The sequence below is a fragment of the Bos indicus genome, chromosome 17, assembly GCF_029378745.1.
Source record: "Bos indicus isolate NIAB-ARS_2022 breed Sahiwal x Tharparkar chromosome 17, NIAB-ARS_B.indTharparkar_mat_pri_1.0, whole genome shotgun sequence".
In the NCBI taxonomy this organism is placed as follows: domain Eukaryota; kingdom Metazoa; phylum Chordata; class Mammalia; order Artiodactyla; family Bovidae; genus Bos; species Bos indicus.
In genome coordinates this window covers 52,459,995-52,483,624 of record NC_091776.1, presented here as the reverse complement: position 1 = coordinate 52,483,624, position 23,630 = coordinate 52,459,995, and the positions used below count along the sequence as shown (strand labels likewise).

At 50.4% G+C, this 23,630-nt stretch overlaps 1 protein-coding gene across 19 annotated transcripts in view; it reads right to left on the bottom strand.

Annotated features, from left to right (window-relative positions):
* The window catches only part of PITPNM2 (phosphatidylinositol transfer protein membrane associated 2), a 159,953-nt gene that overhangs the window by 112,222 nt on the left and 24,101 nt on the right, over positions 1-23,630 (bottom strand). For 8 of the 19 annotated variants that reach the window (XM_070769446.1, XM_070769430.1, XM_070769427.1 and 5 more), the window contains exon 2: positions 8,055-8,143. The exons of 3 other annotated variants lie outside the window; for them this stretch is intronic. The gene's annotated coding sequence lies outside the window, so the exon portion shown is untranslated. Of the gene's footprint in view, positions 1-8,054; positions 22,041-23,630 lie in introns of those variants that run through there. 8 more of the 19 variants (XM_070769425.1, XM_070769440.1, XM_070769439.1 and 5 more) reach the window with 6 other exon arrangements.

The following is a 23,630-nucleotide window of genomic DNA, read 5'->3' as shown; positions in this document are numbered from 1 at the left end:
TACCCACCTGCCAATGCAGTAGACTTAAGAGATGAGGCTTTGGTCCCTAGATTGGGAAGATCCCCTGGAGGAGGGCATGGCAACCCACTCCAGTATTCTTGCCTGGAGAATCCTGGACAGAGGAGTCTGGCAGGCTATAGTCCATGGGGTCACAAAGAGTCGGACATGGCTGAAGCGATTTAGCACAGCACACACGCACACTTCTAGCTCCCAAGGAAAACTCCAAAAAAAGGACCGGGGTAGGCGTGACACCAGGCCACTGAGATTCAAGCCCCACTTCAGTGATCCAGCTCCATCTCCCATGTCTGGGCACCATGCTCTCATCAGCCCTGTCCTGGGACCACCTGTGGCCACCAGGTGAAAGGTTGCCTCCCAGGAGTTGCACCTGGGTCCCCGTATTTTAAGCACAGCCTGTGATGAGTGACACAGCTGTAGGCAGTGAGATCCCAGCCCCCACCTACCCTCCTTGCTCCCTTTCTTATAAGGGATGAACTGTGGATTTAAGTAGACCACTAAGCATGCAGGAGGCCTCTGACTCGTGTTCCCCGGGGTATCTGGTGACTGTAGTGGCTGTTCATAGAGTCCATCCTGGGACAGAGATCCCAGGCCTGGACAGCGCCTGCACGTGCCTCACACCTGAGCCTGATTATCCATGATCATGGGGGCATCCTCGGTCCACCTGTCTGTCTCCTCAAACTGTTAGCTCTTCCAGAGCAAGGACACCTTGTCTCTGGGCCATCACCTTAGTACTAGCTCAATAAAACCTTCAAAAACATGCACAGAGAAAGAGAAAAACTAATATCACATATAAACCCACATATGTGAAATCTATAAAAATGGTACAAGTGAACTTATTTGCAAAGCAGAAATATAGACAGAGACATAGAGAACAAGCATATGGATATCAGGGGGGAAGACTGGGTGGGATGAACTGGGAGATTGGGGTTGACATGCATACACTACTGTGTATAAAATAGGTAACTAACGAGAACCTGTGGTCATGTATGGACGTGAGAGTTGGACTGTGAAGAAGGCTGAGCGCCGAAGAATTGATGCTTTTGAACTGTGGTGTTGGAGAAGACTCTTGAGAGTCCCTTGGACTGCAAGGAGATCCAACCAGTCCATTCTGAAGGAGATCGGCCCTGGGATTTCTTTGGAAGGAATGATGCTAAAGCTGAAACTCCAGTACTTTGGCCACCTCATGCAAAGAATTGACTCACTGGAAAAGACTCTGATGCTGGGAGGGATTGGGGGCAGGAGGAGAAGGGGACGACAGAGGATGAGATGGCTGGATGGCATCACTGACTCGATGGACTGAGTGAACTCCGGGAGTTGGTGATGGACAGGGAGGCCTGGCGTGCTGCGATTCATGGGGTCGCAAAGAGTCAGACACGACTGAGCGACTGAACTGAACTGAACTGAACGAGAACCTACTGAATAGCACAAGGGAGCTCTACTCAGGGCGCTGTGGTGATCTAAATGGGAAGGAAATCCAAAAAAGAGGGGATCTACGTACAGGTATAGCTGATTCACTTTGCTGTACAGCATAAACTAACACAACATTGTGAAGCAAATACACTCCAATTAAAAAAAAATGCATAAAAGCATTGCCTCTGATCTGCCCAAGAGTTTAGACACGACCACCAAGACTTCAGCCCAACTGAGATCAAAACACGGGCCCAGAGAGAGCCATTAAAGACCCAGAGCATCTAGAATCGTCAGCTTACACTCTAGGTTCCTGCCAGCCAATAAGTCTACCAGGACCCCATGCTCTGCTGCAGCATCAGGTGCCTTCTTCCCTTGGAACCTCACACCTCTGCAGGTCTCCTTACAGAGCCACCACGGGTTCAGCTACAAACACTGTGGACTCGGGGTCAGAAGCTCCAGTCTTGGCTCTGTAGGTTAAGTGAGAAGGTTGCACTAGATGATGTCTTCTTACGTGCTCAGTCGGTAAGTCACGTCCAACTCTTCGAGACCCCATAAACTGAAGCCCCCCCCCCCGCCCCGAGCTCCTCTGTCCATGGGATTCTCCAGGCAAGAATTCTGGAGTGGGTTGCCATTTCCTTCTCCAGGGGATCTTCCTGACCCAGAGATCGAACCTGAGTCTCCTGCATCTCCTGCATTGGCAGGTAGATTCTTTATCACTGAGCCACCTGGGAAGCCTAGATGATCCCTTGGGTCCTTTCAAGTCCATGAGAACCTGGTTTTTAAAAGCCCACACAGGAACTTTCCAGACTAGGTTGCTAAGACTCTGCACTCACAATGCAGAGGTCCCAGGTTTGACCCCTGGTCAGGAAGTAGATCCCACATGTGGCAACTAAGAGTCTGCATGCCACAGCTACAGATCCCACATGCTGCCACAAAGATCAAAGATCCCTGGTGTGCCGCAGCTAAGATCCAGTGCAGCCAAGTAAGTAAATATATATTTTTTAAAAAGAAAAAAGTACACACAATGAGGATCACCTCATTCCTCGGCGATTCCTTCCAGCTCTGCCTTTGAAACATGCCTGGAGCCCAACTCTCTCATCAGTGCCATGCTGCCACCCTGGCCCAGCACCTGACATCTCACCTCTTGTGTGCATCTCCCCACTGGTCTCCCTGCTTCCTTTCTTCACCCCATCCAGTCTGTTCTCAACACAGTAGCCAGAAACCATCCTTTAAAAGCACAGGTTGGATCCTGGCCCTTCTCTGGTCAAACTCTGGAGTGGTATCATACCTTACTTAATCAAGGCAAAAGTCCAGACAGGATTTCAAGGCCCTGCTGGATTCGGGCTCTCGTATTTCTCCAACCTCCCGCTCCTTCCCTCACTCCCTCACTCAGGTTTCTTGAGCACCCTGGACAAACTCCTGCCTCAGTGCCTTTGCATAGGTTGTATCTGCCTGGGATAATCTCCCAGCTCTCTCCCTCACCTCCTTTAGGCTTTTGCTTAAATGTCCTTGACCGGAGAGGCCCTCTCTCCCCCTGTTTATTTAGCTGTGATCACCATTTGATGTACTTATATATTTTACTGCATATTTGTATATTGTATATCTACCTCCCTGCTAGACTATAAGCCCAGGAGGGCCAGAGTTTTAAAAGTTTTATCACGCCTTTATACCCAGCTCCCAGAAAAGCAGCCACTCACTAAATACAGGTTGAACGAATAGGTTTTGATTATTTGTGGTGGTCTGCACATGCGACTAAGAAAAATGGTCTCAGGCTATATGACCCTCCAGCTTGACAGAGTCCCTCTGAGAATCCCAAGCTCTGGACACTGTCTCCGAGAATCAATGTGATTATTTTGGGCAGGTTCAAGGCTCAGGAAGTATGTGGAGGGACAAAGCAAGGAAATGACACAGACCTGGTCTGGTCCCCGGGAGGTGTGGGGGGTCATTCCATAAGCAGATGCTTCCTTGCTGGGCAAGACAGGGTTATAAACAAAGCTCATTAGTGCATGAGACACCCATCAAGGGGAAAGCACAGGAAGGAAAACTCAAGGGGTGGGCTCTTCATTAGAACCAGGGAGGACTTCCTCGGTGGCCCAGAAGTTAAGAATCCTCCTGCAAGGGACATGGGTCTGATTCCTGGTGCGGGAAGACTCCACATGCTGCAGAGCAACTAAGTCCGTGTGCCACAACTGCTAAGCCTGCGCTCTAGAGCCTGGAAGCCACAACTATGAAGCCCAAGTGCCCTAGAGCGTGTGCGCTACAACAACAGAGGCCGCCTCAATGGGAAGCCCGTACACCGGGCGGGAGGGCGGTCCCTTCTCCCCGCAACTAGAGAAAGCCCATGCACAGCAACGAAGACCCAGTGCAGCCAAAAATAATCCATTAATTCTAAAAGAAAGAACCAGGGAAAGGCTGACACAGGGGAAGAGAGAGCAAAGGGCAGCCAGAAGTGGGGCAGCAGTGCCAAGAGCCTGCGGACAGAGCTCCAGGGGCACCCCAGCCCAACCACTAAAGCCAAGCCAACTGCTCGCCCCACCCTGCCCTGCCGACCCCAGAGCTCTCAAGCCAAGGGCCCTCGAGCCTGGCTCTCCAAAAGGTGCCTGGGCGAACGTCCACAAGTGACCAGGAGCAGAGGCCAGAAACAAGGCCCAAGAAGTGCAGCTCCTGCCACCTGGGTGAAGGTGAAGCATGTTCTGGGGAAGATGTGTGTCACCGAGGCCAAGAGGGCAAACCCAGGGAGTGGGTACCCGGGGCTCCTGAGGAGAGGACGAAATGGGAGGTGGAAGGACACTGCTCCCGGCAGGGTGGTGGGGTAGGGAGGTTCCCCAGAGAACGTGGAAAGAAGGGAGGGTCAGGCTCCAGTGGAAGCCCCCTCCACTTTCTACCCGAGTCTGGGCAGGGATGGCCAGGCGAAAAGGGAATATGGGGGACTTCCCTGGTGGTCCAGTGACTAGGACTCTGAGCTCCCAATGCAGGGGGGACCCGGGTACAATCCCTGGTCGGGGAGCTGGATCCCACACGCCACAGCTAAAGAATGTGCATGCTGTAACTAAGATCGAAGATCCTGTGTGTAGCAACTAGCACCCAACGAAGCCAAAATAAACAAATGTTTAAAAAAAAGAAAGAAAGAAAAGGGAATATGGATGGGAGAGGTCAGGAAGGGACATTGAGGGGACACCAGATCCTGCCCAGCTGATTCCTAAGTGCTGTGGGGGGACCTCGAAGGACCACAAGACAAGCCCCAGTCCTTGCTCCTGTTGCCCCTCCCCACCCCACCCCTCCGTGCATGCTCATGGCCTCCCTCATTGACCCAGTAGACCTACAACCCGGGAACTGTCAGCCAACCCTCCCATGTGGGGCTGGGGTGCAGAGCGGGGCGTACAGCTTCCACAAATGAAGGAAAGACACCTTACCCCTCCCTCAGCCTCCACCCAGGGGCCCGAGGGGAGGCGGGGAGGCCAGCTCGGTGGCACGGACCGGTGTGGACGAACAGTGTGTCGGTTGCGGCTGTGGTCTGAGGTCCCTGCCCTTGTCATCAGCTCTCTTCCTCCTCAGGAGACAGTAGTGACCTTGCGGAGGCCTTGGCGGGCAGTGGCGACAATGGCAGGAAGTGCCCCTCCCTGCCAGCTGGGGAGTCAGGAAGGAAGTGACTGACTCCGAGCCTGGGCCCTGGGACCCCGGCTGAGCCCCGGCCCTGGGACCCCGGCTGAGCCCCCACCCCAAGAACTAGCCCCCCCCAACTAAGAGCTAGAAGCTCTGCTCACCTGCTCAGGACAGCAAAAGTCCTCTGCTTTGGGGAGAGGCAGGGCTGAGAGCAGATGCTCTCACCACTGGGACCCCCTTCTTAGAGGCAGACCTCCTGCGGATGGACGGCTCCTGCGTCAGGTCAGAGGATGCAGAACGCGAATGCAGCCAGGCTGAGCTGAGAAGACAACTCCAGCTGCCCCCTGCCCGTCCTCCACCCCACTCCCACCTCCTGGAAGGAAGGGCTCTGGGTTCCTCTGGAGCAAGGAGCTTCTCTACAAATACACCCTGCTCCTTAAGCCTTTTCCTCTCCAGCCCCCTGCAGAGGAGACGAGGAGTTGATCTCCCTCTCGGAAGGGGCATCTCACTCCACATCACCCCCCGCCTCTTGCCATCCAGGGTCCAGTGGTCTCTATGTCTGACCAGGCCACAAACTCCCAAGAAGAGCTCAAAGGCGGGTAAGGTGTGACCGTGATTGTCTCCACTGTCTGGGGGTCCGGGGTAGAGCCCAGAAGGGGGAACCTCAGGATGTTGGAACAGCATATGCAAAGCACAGAGGTGAGAGGGCAGAGCGGGCACTGGGCCAACACCAGGGCAGAAACCCCACAGGGGCTCAGACTGCAGAACTGCGTCTCGGGCGCCTGGGATGGTACCCAGTTGTCACTGGGTACTCGGTAAATGTTCGCTGGGTAAACAAGAGAAGTTGAAGAGTTCCTTTTTTTTTTAAGATTGTTTTTGATGTGGACCATTTTTAAAGTCTTTATTGAATTTGTTACAATATTGCTTCTATTTTTCTTATTTATTTATTTTTTTGGTTTCTTTTTGGCCGTGAGGCGTGTGGCATTTTAGTTCCCGAACCAGGGATCAAACCCGTGTACCCTGCGCTGGAAGGCAGAGTCTTAACCACTGGACCGCCAGGGGAGTCCCCCGAGGAGTTCTAAGTGAGGACCTGCAGATGAGGGGAGGCTGTAAGCCCACTGTCCGTAACACCACGGAACTGGGTGTGAGGCCATCAGGAAGGACAAGAACCCCCTTCCTGTAGAAGAGGAAACAGGAAGCGAAGGCTCCGTGGGAGCAGGGCCCCTCCAACCGACATGAGCTGCTGTCAGAGCTCAGGCCAGGCTGTGTGGGCCGAGGAGGGCTCACTAGGCCCCCACCCCCAGCCAGCAGGAGGGCAAGTGGCCGCGGAGAGGCAGAGAGGCCCCTGTGTCCCCATGTCAACTCCTTCCCCAAACACCCATTTGAGAAAATTCACGCAAAACAACAGAACAAAAAATACAACACAAAAAAGAAAAAAAAAAAACACAGCACTCTCTCTTCTTAGCACTTGGAGGCCTTTTCACAGCAACAAAAACGGGTGAGCAATTAGAGGAGACAGCCCACGGTGAAACACGGCAGTGAGTGGGTCCATGGCTGTGGCCTTGTCTGCTGGGCCCCATGTGCCCAGGGAGCAGAGGAAGCCCAAGCGAGGTGTGGTGGGGAAGGGGAGAGGTGGGGAGGGCAGGGGGACTTACCTGGAGCCAGGCCCCCAGCCCATGGGGAAGCCCAGCTGTGTTTGGGAAACCACGTCATGTGCATGGGTCTAGACTTGGGGTCCAATGCCAAGATCACCACTGACTAGCTGTGTGATCTTGAGCCAGATACTTGCCCTCTCTGAGCTTCAGCTGCCTCATGTAAAACAGGGATTGTCAGTATTCTTGCCTGAAAAAATCCCATAGATGGAGGAGCCTGGCAGGCAGGCTACAGTCCAAAGGGTCAGACACGACTGAGCGACTAAGCACGCGTGCAGGCAAGGGCCTCTGCACAAGTTACTGTGTGCTTAGCAGAGGCAGTGCGTTTACAACCCATAGCCCAGCCGACACAGCAGAAACCAGAGACTTTAGTGCTCCCTTCTTCTCCCTCCAGGTTAGTTTCCCCAAATGGAATGTCCCTTCTCTGAGCCCCAAAGCTCAAACCAGCCAATTAGCACACAGGGAGAAGGGTTCATCGATGTTCAGGAAAGGAAAAGGCAACATCACTTCAGCTGCTCTGCCCGAAAGAGGCCTTGGGTGTGACGAAAAGGGGACAGAGGGAAGCCGGGGCCTGAGACTCAGGACAGCAATGGGATGAGATGGACCGGAAGCCAGCATGGGGGCTCCTGTGAGAATTCGGGGCAGAAGGAGAGAAAGGGCCAGCCCCTGGGGGATGCGCTACTGGTCCTGACTCCATAGAGGATCCCAGCCCATCACAGCCTCCGGCTTCAGTTTCCTCCAGGGAGGTGGTTACCCGAAAACACTCACACTGTTGTTTCCGTGTTGCCAACCACAACTTGTGAGACACGGCAAACCAGCACCCAGACTGCGTGCTCAGACGCTTCAGTCGTGTGCGACTCCTTGTGACCCATGGACTGTAGCCCACCAGGCTCCTCTGTCCATAGGATTCTCCAGCAAGAATACTGGAGTGAGTTGCCAGGTCCTCCTCCAGGGGATCTTCCTGACCCAGGGATTGAACCCATGTCTCTTACGTCTCCTGAATTGGTAGGCGGGTTCTTTACACTAGCACCACCTGGGAAGCTCACCCTGGAAGCCCCAAAACTCTGGTCCTGTCTCTGACTGGGGTGGGGAGGACCAGGCTGAGCCAGGGAACCAAGAGCAGAGAAGCACCCCCAGGGTGCCCTGTACAAAGGAGAGTAACACAGGCTGCCCCGGGGAAGCCAAAGCTACCAGAGACAGAACATCAACCCCTCCTGCTAGGTGAAGATGAGTCAATATCTACAAGACGCAGGATCGATGAATACAATCTACCCCATGTAAATCAGACAAAGTCAGATATTTACAGAAGAGGAAACGGCAGTTGAGCCCCTGCACACCCAAACTCCACAGCTTGAGGGGGGCAGTCCATACCTGCGGGTCTGTGTGGGAAGGCAGCGCTGACGTCCTACTCTCGAGGCCCACAGAAGGGTATCGGGCACCAGGGCAGCCTGGCCAGCATCCTGCAGGGAGAAGCCCAGAGGGTGAAGGGGTGAGATACCTGGTCGCTCTGATTTTTCAGAGCCCACTGGGAAATCCACGTGGCCAGGCCTCATCCTGAGTAATGCCAGAGAAATCCAGATGTGACCAGAGGACAAGAGTGGGACACCTGGCTAAAGGAGTCTTCATTTGACAAAAGGGACACCTTCCAGGATGCGTTCCTGGAGGCTGATCCACCCGACACTGCCCATGACTCCCTCTGTTAGGAAGACAGCCCGAGGAACCCAAACCCACATCTCTAGCACATGTGGGAAGCTTTTTTGTTTCAGAAACCCAGCGTGGCGCCCTCAGCCTCAAACCTGAAGCTTTTCACCCATCAACCTTTGGGACTGCGGGACCTCAGGACCTCAGGCTCCAGAGGGGAGGCAGGCGGGAGACGGGGATGCGGAGGGGCGGGACATAACAGCCCGGAGCTCTCGGTCAGCAGTTAGCCAGCATCTTGATGCCTGGGGCAGGGTCACGGTCAGCCTCTCGGGGAGATGCAGATGACTCTCACCTTCTAATCAAGCCCCTGAACTTGGGCAGTATGTGGCTGCAGGCCCACCTCCACCAGAGGCCAGAGACGAGCACTCACAACAAAACGAAAAGAGGTAGAGAAACAGATTTCCAGGGAGTCCCGGGGTGCAGTCAGCCTACAAGAGCATAGAACATGCGCAGGCACCATGAAAGCCGCCACCCGATCCAGGGCTCCCCCCAGGACACAAGATGCTCCCCTGAACCACGTGTGCAGCTCAACATGAAACGGAGCAGGACCCCTGTGGTCCTTGCCCGCCCCACCCCCCACAACCATGCCCACAGCCTGCCTTTTGTCTGTGGAAAAACTTGAGCCAAACAATAAGCTTAATCGGAGAAGTGAGAAGATGCAGAAACAAAGGAAAACAGTCAAAGGAGACCAAATAATGATAGTTTGGTCATTAAACATAGTCAAGGACCTCCAGTTCCTCCTCAAGGGCTATAGGTAACATTCCCAGCTGTGTCCTGGCAGCTGTTTTGCAGATAGAGACCCCCACTAAGTGGAAGAAGTTAACTACACGATGACCAGACACAAGCCATGACACAAGCTGCCACAATTCCGAGAACTGGCCTCAAAGAAGTGGAAACAATCCTGGAACTGAAGATTAACTATACTTAAAACAACCAAGATGACCGCTGGTCAGACCGCTGAAGACCAATTTCAAGATGAGCATCAGAGCTGACTCTGCTGTTTCTGCCTGGAGCCCCCCTCTCTCCGTCTATAAAATCTCTTGCCCCCTGATTGTTGGTGCAGCATGGTTGGGGAGGGGAAGTCAGCCTTTGGACAGGTGTACCGCCTCCCCCATTCCCGTTTGCTGGCATCCATTTCCTTTCCACTAACCTGGCCTCTCTACTGGTTTTTGAGCTGTGAGCAGCCAGACCCCACTTTTGGTTACAAAGACGCATTCTTGTTTGTCTGACATTGGTGCTTCCCGTGCACGGTGCCCAGGAGGCAGGCAGCAGTCCTGGAGGCCTCCCAGTGACCATGACGGGAAGGCAGAAGCCTTGACTGTTGCAGGAACCCTCCTCCAGAGCAACCCTACTCCTGGGGCTGAGGCCAGGCACCTCAGCCTGGGTGCTGGGTGTTGGGTGTTGGGTGTCCCTGGCAACCAGGGACACCAGAGGTAAAAATCAAAGAAGAGGGGGGTTTCATGGTGCTCCGGAAAAATGAAAGTGATACATTGCAGAGTGAGGGCACAGACGGTGAGAGTTCAGAGGAGGAAGAGAAGTGAACTAGGGAGGTGAAAAGATAACCAGCGACGGCACAGTGGTGGGAGGTGTGGCTGCAAACGACAGAGATGGGCTTTTCACACGCCGCCCACCCCACTGCAGTCCCACGCTCCCTCCGGGGAAGCCTCGGCAAATGCTGTGAGCTCCTCTCTGGGACGGGCCTGCAGGGGTCGAGGCTCCTTCTCTGCCCTGCACTTACATTGCAACCCTGAAGGACGAGACATCCCAGGCGGCCCAGGTGCCAGTTCCCCTCCCGGACACACTAACTCAGCCAGCTCCCCGGCTCCATCCCCTCAGAACCCTCGGCTTGCCCTGGCATACATGCCCTGCCTCTGCAGGACTTCTCCTCTGTTCTGCTTCTTAGTTTTCATCACAACACCTCCAACCCCTCTAGGAGAGTGCCCATCTCCCCATTTGAGGGGTCAGGAAACCTGCCAAGAGGTTTAGTCAAAGGCGAGCCGGCTTTAGCGCGACTCCCCTCCACTACGTGCACCTCTCCCAGGATGTCACCTCTTCCAGGTGAGAAGGTCAGCTGTGGCTCACACACCCCCTTCCCCCTACCACCCGCTGCAGAAGATCCAAGGGGGGCTGCGAGAAAGGATGCTCACTCTTCACACAGGGCTGCATGGTGGGGAAATGATTTTTCCGACAAAAGAAAGCATTTAAAATCCAAAAATTGAATGCAGGGTCAACTTAAAGAGCAAGGCAGCTCCTGGTGGGACAGAGCTCTAGGGGCAGCAGGGCAAAAGCACACTGAAATAAAGTAGGAAGATGCTGCGGGAGGACTTGGCTTTCCTCCCATGACCACTCATACAAAAGGCGAAAAGCCAATCAGCCTGCTCCCTTAAAGGGGATGAAACATCAAAAGAGAACACAATTCCAGGCTGAGACTTCCTGCACACGTGTTCCGTGCACGCCTGTAGCTGTGGTCTAGGGGGGCATGGAGGGAAGTTCTGGAACTAAATGATGTGCCGTGTGTTGCTGTTTACCAGGAACAAAGACATTTTATTCCTTTGAGCTCCCTCCCCCAGTGTTATTGAAGTATAATGGACAAATAAAATTGTGATATACTTCAAGTGTATAGCCATAAAAAGAATGAAATAAAGCCATTTGCAGCAACATGGACAGACCTAGAGATAATCATACTAAGTGAAGTAAATCAGACTGAGAAAGACAAATATTATATGACATTGCTTACATGTGGAATCTAAAAAGACGATACAAATGAACTTACAAAATAAACCCATAGATATAGAAAATAAGTTTAGGATTACCAAATGGGAAAGGTGGGGTGGCACAAATTAGGAGTTTGGGATTAGCATACAAACACTGAAAGTGGAAGTCGCTCAGTCATGTCCGACTCTTTGTGATCCCATGGACTGTACCCTGCTGGGGTCCCCATGGAATTCCCTCCATGGAATTCTCCAAGCCAGAATACTGGAGTGGGTAGCTGTTCCTTTCTCCAGGGGCTCTTCCCAACCCAGGAATCGAACCGGAGTCTCCTGCATTGCAGGCAGATTCTTTACCAGCTGAGCTACCAGGGAGCCCAGCATATGCACACTGCTGCTGCTGCTGAGTTACTTCAGTCGTGTCCGACTCTGTGCGACCCCATAGACGGCAGCCCACCAGGCTCCCCCGTCCCTGGGATTCTCCAGGCAAGAACACTGGAGTGGGTTGCCATTTCCTTCTCCAATGCGTGAAAGTGAAAAGTGAAAGGGAAGTCACTCAACCGTGTCCAACTCTTCTCGACCCCATGGACTGCAGCCTACCAGGCTCCTCTGTCCATGGGATTTTCCAGGCAAGAGTACTGGAGTAGGGTGCCATCGCCTTCTCCGATATGCACACTACTATATATAAAAGGGATAAACAACGAGGACCTACTATGTAGAATAGGGAACTAAAGTCAATATCTTGTAAAAATCTATAATGGAAAAGAATCTGAAAAAGAATATATATGTATATGTATAACTGAATCATCTTGCTATACACCTGAAACCAAGACAACATTGTAAATCAACCATACTTCAATTAAAAATAATAATAAAAAGTGTACAGTATGATGATCTGATAGACGAAAGCACCGTGAAAGGATTCTCACCATTGAGTTTATTATTCTATCACCATGTTGGTTTCATTGTTGTTGTTGTTTTGTGGTGAGAACACTTAAGTTCTACTCTTTCAGCAAATCTCCCTTATACAATACTACAGTGTTATCAATTGTAGTCATCATGTTATACATTAGCTCCTCTTCTTTCAGTTTTAAATCTAAATCTTCAGTATGCCTCTTCAATGACTTGGAAAATTGCAAGAGGGTGAAAAAAAGAAAGAAAGAAAAAATTCTTTGAGAACAGAAGTCAGAATTGCTTTCCTGAAAAATTTTCAGATCCCTCAATGTTTTAGTCGGTGGACATGAATTAGTAAGTGAATCTGTTTCTCTACACAACTGCTATTAATAGAATATCAGTCTCTCTTCATCCCCACTAAATAAATGTCAAACAAACACTTAAAGAATACTGGTTTGATGGGGTGCCAAATGACTGGCTTGCCCAGACGTCCACATGTCTAAAGCTGGCCCTGGTTGAGACTGTAAGTTCCAAACGAGTGGGCAGCATGGCTGGAGTTAAACACTGTTGTTTCCATCCTCCGTTGACATGGAGACCGGGGGAGGCAGGTGGCTGAAGAATGGGCAGAGAGCGATGGATGCAAACGGCAGTGGCACCCAAGCAAGCTGTCCAGGCTGCTGATAACAGGTAGGGGCTGTCCAGCTTTTGATTCCATCTGAAGGTATGGCTCCTGATTTTCTGATTTATTAAGATATAATTCACATGCCACAAAATTAACCCATTTAAAAAAAAAAATTCATGTGGGATCTTATTTCCCCAAACAGGGATTGAACCTGCATTGCCTGCATTGGAAGGCAGATTTTTAACCACTGGACCATCAGGGAAGTCCCATGACCCTTCTAAGGGGTACAGTTTAGCCGCATTTAGTACATTCATAAAGTTGTGTGACTATCACCTCTCTCGAGCTCTGGAACATCACACACCCCAACATCGCCCCCCATCAAGGAAATCCCACGTCTATTAGCAGTCACTTGGCAAATCCCTTCCCTCCAGCCCCTGGCCAGTGCCATCTGCTTTCTGTCTACAGATTTGTCTACGCTGGACATTTCACGTGGCCTTGTGTGTTGGACTGCTTGCACTTCGAATCATGTTTTCAAGGTTCATCCACATCGTGGCATGTGTCAGTACTTCGTTCTTCTTTTGTGGCTGAACAGCACGGCACTGTGTGGATCGACTCTTGTTCATCCATTCATTTGTGAATGGACACTTGGGTTGTTTCCGCTCTGGGGCTATTATGAATTATGCTGCTGAGAACATTCATGTACAAGTTTTTATGTAGACATATGTTTTTGATTCTTTTAGGTACATAGCTAAGGAGTTCCTGATTTTTAATAAAATAATTTAAAATGAGTAATACATTCTGAAAAGATTTCTAAAAAAGGCATGAGAGTGAGTTTCTCTGTTATCCCTGTCCCCTGGCACCTGGTTCTTCTCCCCAGGGTCAAGCTAACTCTCCCTGAGAGGTCCAGACACAATGCACAGCCTGCTGCACCTTACAGTCCTCTGGCAGGAGGAGACCTGACAACTAGATGAGGCCGGAATCAGCTCAGTGATGCTTCGCAGCAGGCACAGGGCCCAGTCTGAGTCTGGTCTCTGCCGCCTGTCAGCAGCCCGGCCCTGGGAATCGGCTTAGCGCCCTGGGCGGACAGGTTTTGACATCTGGCTCTGCCATCTCTAGGCCCCGTGGCCTGAAGCCAGCTGCTTAACTCCTCTGGACTTGGCTTCCTTATCTGTAGAAGAGCGTTCGCACTAGGACTTCACTACTGGTCCAGTGGCTGAGGCTCCTTGCTCCTAATGCAGGGGGCCTGGGTTCGAGCCCTGGGAAAGGAACTAGATCTCACATGCTGCAGTTAAAGAAAACAAAAGATCCCGCATGCCGCCACTAAGACCCAGAGCAGCCAAATAAATAAGAAATAAAATAAGTTTTTTTTTTTTTTTAAATAAAGAGTGCTAACACTACTACCTAGTTCACCGGACCGCCAAGAAGGGCCCATGAGCTCAGGAAGGCAGGTGCTCAGCACCGCACCTGGTACACAGCAGGCACCCAGTGCTTGCCGCCGCTGTAGTTACTACCACAACCACTTACTACACTGCGGCCGACCCCATCCTCAGTCTCCCCACCTGGGAAACGGCAGCAGACACCTCCCGTGCACGGTTATGTGGACTGCACGAGACCCCAGGGCGGGCCGCCGTTGCTGAGCAGCGGGAGCTCTGGGAGAGTCAGGATGGCCACGCTGCATCCCCAGTCCCCCGGTCCTGCTCCGGAACCACCCCAAGGAGAGGCTGGGTGTCCCCACTCAGCACCCTCAGCCCTGAATTCTCCACCCCGCCACCCCCAAGTACAGAGAAAGACCCTGCTTCCTGGACCCCCAGCCCTGAGGGGCAAGGGGGGGCGATGGCTGGGCTTCTTATTTCTTGTCCCTTTCCAGTCACCACCCACCACCCCTTGCTGGTTCCTTCCCTCTGCTTTCTCAACACACTCAACTCTGAACCTGAACATCTCTCTCTGAAGCCCAGGCGTGGAGGCAGCAGGGAAACCCTCAGAGACCTTCAAAGTGAAGGGGCCTCAAGTGAGGAAGGACGCATTAGCAGGGCCATTAGGAAGCTGTTAGGGGTGATCTGCTCCCAGCTGGCAGGAGGCGAAACCAAGCCTGTGGAACAAACCCGGGTCCGGGAGGGCAGAGCTGGGAGAGGAGCTGAACAGGGCTGCTTCGGGCGTGTAAAAGTTCACGGGGAAAACACCCAACACACACACTCACACACACACGCTTAACAGAAAGGAGAAATTCTTAGCCTGCAGCAGTTGGTAGCATTATGTAAAATCCCAAGCCCACAAAAATATCATTTGGATGATAAAAAGTTAAATTTAGCTAAGTACAGAGTGACTAATACTACGAGGGAGGGGCAGCGCCCCCAGTTGCCTGGAGCTGATACAGCTGGCTTTTAGAAACTTTTGACAAGTAACCAGGGCCTGGTGCGGCCCAGAATAACAGATTATGTAATAAGAGGCGCAGCCATTAGCAGTACAGAGCAGACGGCAGGCGCTGCAGCCGCCTGGAGGCAGGGGACCACTGGGGTCTGACTGCAGCTTCTCCCATAGCACCCGGCCTCTGGGAGCCCAGGAGATCCAGGGGCACCTGACAGCGGGGATGCGTTAGCGTGAGTGGATCCACCTGCCTCTTTTGCAAAGAGCTTCTCCGGAAGTGGCTGTGCTGGATGTTTACCTTGGTGCCCCTCGTGGGCCAGGGCCCTGGGAAGTCCCTATTCTTTGAATCCAGTCTGGCCCCATGTCCTGTACTGACCAACAGAACTGGGAGAATTGGGGAGGCGGAGTTACACTGGAGCAGAACCTTAAGGAAGGACTGGTTGAGACTCACTGAAGGCAGAGGCTCCAGCAGATGTTCGCACAGTGTTCACAACAGCACTAGTGACAACAGCAGAAGGCAGGCTGCCCTGTCAACAGGTGGACGGATGAGCAAAATGTGGTCTATGCAAAGGAATAGTATGCAGCCCTCAAAAGGAAGGGCATCCCGTCACATACGACAACATGGATGAGCCTCCAGGACGTTATGCTGAGTGAGATCAACCAGACAAACAGGACAAATACTCTCTGATTCCATTTATATAAGGCACCCGTAAGAGTCAAGCCCAGAGAGATGGAAAGTAGCAGGGTGGCTGCCAGGTGCTGGGGGAAGGAGGACGGGGAGTTAAGTGCTTAATGGGGATAAATTTTCAGTTTTGCAAGGTGAAAAGGATTCTGTGGGTGGTGAAGATGGTTGCAACGATATGAATGCACATTGCCACAGATCTGTACACTTGAAAATGGTTAGAGCGTGCACCTGAAACTAACACAATGCTGTTGGCTTTTAGTTCATTTGTACTGGAGTACAAATGCTTTACAGTGTTGTATTAGTTTCCACTCTACAGCAAAACGAATCAGCTACGTGTATACAAATATTCCCTCTTTTTTTGGTCTTAATTCCCACTTAGGTCACCAGAGAGCACTGAACAGAGTTCCCTCTAGAGTCTCATCCCTCTAGAGTCTCATCAGTTATCTATTTTATACATCGTGTCTATAAGTGTATGTGTGTATCAATCCCAACTATGCTTCAATTACAGCAATGGTTAAAGCGATACATTTTACACTATAGGTATTTCACTTCAATAAAAAAAAATTAGATTTTTTTTTAAGAAAAGAAGAGGATGGAGGAGAAGGAGGAGGCATGGATGTGTCTGTCTGTCCGCTGGGGGAGTCGGCAGCCATCATGTAAGAAGTCCAACTAGCTGGAGATCACTGAGCCAATCCAGCCATGGGGAGGGGTCATGCACAGAGGAACCAGTGCCTCAACTGATAGTCAAGAGCCTATACCCACCCACCAGCCATGGGAGCTGGGTCATGTGTGGAAATGCCTCTTCCACCTTGAGTCAAGCCATCCCAGCTGACATCAGCGGAGCAGAGATGAGCCGTCCCCAGGAAGCCCTGCCCGAATTGCCACCCCATCAACAAATAAATGGTGCTTTCAGCCACTAAGTTGGGGGAGTACTCTGTTGCAGCAGCAGAACACTGACACAGCAGTCAAGCCCTCTAATGGGTTTGGGGGAAATTTCTGTTATGAAGCTCTTTCACACTCTCACATATGAGTCACTAAGAGAAGTCAGTGCTTGAATGAGTCTGAGGAAAAGACTGATTTTCCACTCCCCAAATCCCAGTGGAATAAACGCTGAACTCAAGCCCTGTGGTAAGATTCAAACAGCTGCTGGGAAGGCTGGGGGATTTTTCCAACGATCCAATGGACTAATCAGGCCATCCATCAGCTGATCAATTCAACATTCTTTTTAACAGTCATTCTTTTTAAGCCATAAAAAGAATGACTTTGAATGGTCCTGCCCAGAGCAGGGACTGGTACAGTGTGGACAGAGATATTGGTGGAATTTCCTGTGATGGGTTGGGGGGTGGGTAGTGATCCCAGGTGTGGGGGCTGAGAACAGAGTTCTAGCTGGCTGACTCTGAGCAAGTCAGTTCCCATCTCTGGGCCTCAGTTTCCCCAGCTGTAGAGTGAGAAGATTGATGTCTAAAAGGCCTTTCCAGGTATGGAGCAAAGGGACTCCTCCTACACTGTTGGTGGGAATGCAGATTGGTACAACCACTATGGAGAACAGTACGGAGGTTCCTTAAGAAACTAAAAATAGAGTTACTGTATGATTCAGCAATTCCACTCCTGGGCATACATCCAGAGGAAGCCATAATTTTAAAAGACACACGCACCCCAACGTTCACTGCAGCGCTGCTTACAACAGCCAAGACGTGGAGGCAACCCGAGTGTCCATCGGCAGAGGAACGGGTAAAGAAGACGTTGCTTATTTTATACAATGGAATACTACTCAGCCATCGAAAGAATGAAATAATGCCATTTGCAACTACACGGACGGACCTAGAGATTATCATACTAAGTGAAGTAAGGCAGACAGAGAAAGACAAACATCACATGACATCACTCATACGTGGAACCTAATTCTTAAAAAAATGACATTAGTGAACTTATTTACAAAACAGAAGTAGACTCACAGACTTCAAAGACAAACTTATGGTTACCAAAGGGGAAAACCTGACGGGGAGGGATAAATTAGGAGCTTGGGATTAACGTACATATAGTACTAAATATTAGACAGATAACTAACACGGACCTAGTGTATAGCACAGGGAACTCTACTCAGCACTCTGCAATCACCTATGTGGGAAAAGAATGTGAAAAAGAATGAATACGTGTATATATATATATATAACTGAATTACTTTGCTGTACACCTGAAACTAACAGAACATTGTAAATCAACTACATTCCAATAATTTTTTAAATTAATAATAAGACTTCTCCATTGGGTTCCAACATTCTGCAACACTGCAGTTTTGGCAGAAGGGAAAGCAACACTAAAATAGAATCCAAAACACTGAACAAAGTCCAATTACCTGTGTTTACAGGGAGATACACACACTGGAGTCTTCACCTCTGTCCCCTGGGGGCCGGAGCACTCTTATCTCTGCGTCCTGTGTGAATTTGTTTGTTCCTTCCACAGTATTCCCTGTGGAAGTCCGGCTTGATCCAATTTCCTCTTCTGAATTACACTTTAGCTCCCTGGATTCTTAATGGGGCTGTGTGATTAGTTCTGTGAATAGAGGGATGTACACCACTCCCCCACCCCCAGGCCTGCCCCTAAGACACCTCACATGATCTTCTATGCTGAGACTCCTAATTGAGGACAATCTACATGCAAATGAATTGGAAAAAAAAAAAAAAAAAACCACTTAGCTGTGGACTTCCTAGTAGGCAAAGCAAAGAGGGCAACAGGCTGACCACAGAGCTCTGCTAACCGAAAAACATACTGCTCATGATAAGAATATCTGTCTTGGCCAAGAGCTCTGAGAGGAAGGCTCTCCAGGACCTCTGGGTGAGGGAATCGGTGTCGGGGCAGGAGGGAGCAAGAGGCCAGGCTTGTCCTGAAATCTGTCCCTCCACGGCAGAGGGAGGGCCAGCTTTGGTGGTCCTCCTGTGGCCTGACTGGTGTATTACTGCACAGAGTGTAATTCTTCATCCTTGTTAATGTCAATACCGCAGCAGCATGATAAATACGGAAAATATTTACATACCCGTACCACGGATGGGTTGTTTAGACCATCTGGCTACAGGATGCGGTAAGTGTTGTCAAACACATGGCCTGTCTATAAAGGCTGTGCCTCAGCCCTGGGGGAGGCCGGGCTCCGGGGTCCAGGTGGCTTCCCTGGGCCGTATCCCCACCGTACACTGGACCATGGGGAACCTGAGAGACCAACTCACATCTCAGCAGGCCTGGACCCACTATCAGCCTCAGGCTCCTGCCAGTTGGGAGCAGAGCCCTCAAACTCCCTCTTTCTGCTCCCTCTGGGTAAGCACGTTTGATAACCTCCTGACACTTCTTTAGCAAGGAACTCTTCAGGACTCAAGTGCTTCAGACAAGACTCACTTGGCAAGGACTTCCCGGGTGGTCCAGTGGTTAAGAATCTGCCTGCCAATGCAGGGGCCACAGGTTTGATTCTTGGTCCTGGAAGATCCCACATGCCTGAGGGCAACTGAGCCCATGCACCACAACTATTGATCCTGTGCTTTATAATTCAGTCACAACTACTGAGCCGACATGCTGCCACTACTGAAGCCCGTTTACCAAAGAGCCCGTGCTCCACAACAAGAGAAGCCACCGCAATGAGAAGCCCGAGTCCCCAAACTGGAGAGTAGTTCCTGTCTCTGCTACTAGAGAAAGCACTCTTGCAGCAGCGAAGACCCAGCACAGCCAAAAGTAAATAAATAAATCAATCTTTAAAAAAAGAAAAAAGACTCACTCAGCAAGACCGCCCCAATCCACAGCCACCCCGGGAATGTCTCCAGGGAGCTCACGGGACTGTGGGGAATTCTCAAGAGGCAAACAGCATAATTCGCTTGTGTCTGAAGCAGCCTCTGCCTGAGCTTCGTCTCGCTAGAGAGGCAGGAGACAAGGATGGGGTACCACCGCTCCTGAAGGATGGACGATGGTGAGCTTAAGTTCGCTTCAGGGAGAGTTTCTTCTGCTGAGTTCTGAGATCAGGCTAAATAACAGAGGTTTTTTTCCTCCTGGGTGGACGTTAATATTTTCCCCTTTTCCTTCTTTTAAATTTCAGGTGTGGGGCGTGTTGCTTTATTAATTTTAGTAAGAGCCAAAAAGTTCCCTTCAGAGCTCGTTTTCAGAGTAGCAATTTTCTTAATGGGACGCACGCGTTTGCCGCCCACGGGAGGAGCCATATCAGCCTGGCAGTCACAGCGCCCCGTGAACACCTTCCTGACAACCGTTAGTCAAATGGAAACTCACCGCATTGGCTGCGTCGCCAGCAGCCTGGGCGGACACTCTGACAAGGGCTTTTGAGGGGGTCATGCCTGGAGGGAAGGTAGGCCGTGTTTCTGTCCACTATGAACTCACAGCTTTAGGGTCTCTTTTTTTAAATTTTTTTTCTTTTATGTAGACCATTTTAAAAGTCTTTCTTGAACTTGTTATAATATTGCTTCTGTTTTATATTTTGGGTTTTGGGCCACAAGGCATGTGGGATTTTAGTTCCCTGAACAGGGACAGAACTTGCATCCCCTGCATTGGAAGGTAAAGTCTTAACCAGCGGACCATCGGGAAGTATCTAGTCTCTCTTGTTTTCCATTTTTTTAAAGCCTTTTATTTTATATTGGAGTATAGCCAGTTAACAATGTTGTGACAGTTTCAGGGGAACAATGAAGGGACTGAGCCATACATATACACGTATCCATTCTCCCCCAAGCTGCCTTCCCATCCAGGCTGCCATATAACATTGAGTAGAATTCCCTGTGCTGTATAGAAGGTCCTTGTTGGTTATTCACTTAAAATATAGCAGTGTGGACTTGTCTGTCCCAAACTTCCTAACTATCCATTCCCCCCTTTCCCCCAGCAACCATAACTTTGTTCTCTAAGTCTGTGAGTCTCTTTCTGTTTTGTAAGTTCATTTGTATCATTTCTTTTTAGATTCCACATATACTGGGTATCATATGATATTTCTCCTTCTCTGTCTGACCTACTTCACTCCTTAGAGTCTTCTTATAACAAACACCCTCGAAGATTTAAAATGTACCAACCAGAGCGTTCAGGGCCTCAGGTAGCACACGTACTGGGTTCAAGTGCCAGCTGGCCACTTGCCTCCTGGAATCTGGATTTTGACTGTGAAATGAGGGTTAGTGACACAGCTAGAAGCCGCTTCCTGCTCTGATAGTCACGAGCTGGTTCTGTAGTGACTGGGCCAGTAGGGGACTCTGTGGCCATGGAATCAATCGAGTGTCACAGTCTTTCCAAGGACTGGCACTCTGTCCGTGCAAACAGGGTGAGGACCACAAACCCCACATGTGAGAGGTCAGAAAAACGTCAGAGCCTGAGGCCAGACACGGCCTGAGAGGCTCAGGGGCTTGCCACCGTGTTGCAGGAGAGGAAGCCCATGTGCACATCCCACACCCTCTAAAAGCACAGAGACCAGCAGGCCAGGTGGCTTGACGATAGAGTTGGGACAACAGTTCTCACTGGTAACACACTGAGCACCCAGCGAGGCCGCGTGTCCATGCAGAAGGCTCAGCATCTCTCTGGGAGGCGCTTCCGACCCCTCGAGCCCCAGCAGAGATGTCTGCTCAGAGCCACCAAGGAGTTGCAGACTCCTGTTCCACTCACTGGCTTGCAGACAGAGCTGGGCAAAGGCTCTTTTTGCAAAGTGAGCTGCTGGGGACACGGACATACGGTGACAAAGACCACACCCAAGTCGCTGCTTGCTTCATTCTCACTGGGCTCAACAAACATCCAGGGACAGAACTTCCCCTGGTGTCCAGTGGTTAAGACTCTGTGCCTCTACTGCAGGGGGCACCGGTTCGATCCCTGGTGCAGAATGTGGCCAAAAAAAACCCCAAAGCATTTAACAGCAAGCCAGCAAGAGGCTTCTTTTGTTTAAATGCAAAAATATAAGATGGCCAAGAGTGGGCCCAGCACCTCAGAACAGGGCATGGCTTAGGGGGAGTGGGTTAGCCCCAGGCCTCCCAAGTCAGAGTGAGGATCTTTTCCAGACATCCCAATCTGAGCTCCCACGCCCCAGCGGACAGGCCAGCACTAGGCACCCCTAGGCCCCCTCCAGTTCAAGGTGAAATGAGAACTGCGGGTCAATGGAGCAAGCCATACTAAAAGCTCTGTGTATTCTCTTTTTATTCTTAGATTAGATCTTTCCTATTTGTTAGTGTCCTTTAGTTCATGAGAAGATGGCTACGGGGAATTATAGCTTTCCTCTGTGTGTGGTTAATTATTCATAACATAAATTTTAACATTTTTAAGCATTTTTAAGTGTGCAACGGCATTAAGCACATTCACAGTGTTGGGCAACTAGCTTCACCACCCGTTTCCAGAACTTTCTCATCCCCCCAAACAGAAACCCTATAATCATTCAACACTAACTCCCCAGGCCCCCTTTCCCCCAACCCCAGGTAGTGTCCGTGAATGGTACCTCTTTAAAAATAATGTTCTTATTTGGCAACATTATCTTGTAATTAAAAAAAAAAAATTATTTGTTTATTTGTCTGCATCGGATCTCAGTTGCGGCATGCAAGGTCTTTCGTTGCAGCGCATGGACTCTCTAGTTGTGGCACACAGGCTTAGTTGCCCCATGGCAGGTGGGATTCTAGTTCCCCAACCAGGGGGTTGAACCCGCATGCCCTGCCTTGCAAATTGGAGTCTCAACCCCTGAACCACCAGGAAAGTCCCTTATATTGTAATTTTAAAGCTCCTGGTGCTTCTCAGCTACTTGATGATAGATGAGTCGACAGAGGAGGGGCCTGGACAGCTTCTGTCCCCCACCCCCACCAGGAAGGAACTTTACAGGCCACAGTCTGTCTGGAGGAATCACAGGCTCCCCCCTGCCGTGCTTGAGTGGACACCTAATGGGAGCCGGCTGGCCAGGAACTCTGCTAGACTTGCCCTTTGCGGTAGAAAGGCTCTCACCCAATTTTCTCCAGATTTTCATTTTACTTAAAAGCTCTTCCTTGCCTGGGGTTTTGAGGTTAAAAACCACTGTCTCTTGCTCCCACGCCGTAAGTTGGAGTGTCAATTGGTCCTACCTTTATGGAGAGCAATTGAGCAGTAGCTACAGAAAATAAAAGGCAAACACTCCTTGACCTAGTAATTCTACTTCGGGAAAATTTATTCTGCAGATTTGAAAGCCTATTTGCATCAAAACCTACGAACCAGGACACTCACTGAGGCAGTTTGCTCTTCCTTGGTTACAATGCAAAACTCCACGGATGGGGAGTTGGTTTAAGAAATGATGATGCATCCAGTAGCCAAAAAATGAGCCCATCATTAAAAAGCTCCAGGCATGGGACTTCCCTGGTGGTCCAGTGGTTAAGACCCTGAGCTTCCACTGCAGAGGGCACAGTTCCAACCCTCGTCGGGGAACTAAGGTCTTGCATGAGGCAAAGGTGAGGCCAAAAAATAGAAGGAAAACAAAAAGTCCCGGACAGCCTAAATGAACCAATAGAGGAGGACCTCCAGATGTCTGAATTGTCAAAATTAAGTCAAAACAGCAGGTGCATAGGGAGGCAGTCATTTGTGGTTTTCTGAAGTAATATACACTCATATATGCAGAGCATCTTTCTGAAAGATACACGCACCGGGAGACTACAGACAGGAAGCAAAGAAGACTTACGTTTACCTCTCAGCCCTTTGACATTGGGTACCAAGTACTGAATATACGGTATTACTTATCCAAACAATATTTTTCATACCAAGTATGGTCTTTATTTATTATTTTGTTATTGGACTACTTTATTGGAAACTGTGAATTTGTAAGTTCTGTAAATCAAGGAATGTATCTAATTTATCTTCTTTCTTCTCCTAGTTTTTATGTTTAAGATGCACAGCATGATGACTTGATCTAGTTTAACACCTTGCCAATGTCTGGTATAACATCATGTACAACTTTTTGTGTGTTTTAGTAATTTTTGAAGACATGAACGAATGAGTAAACAATGAGTGAA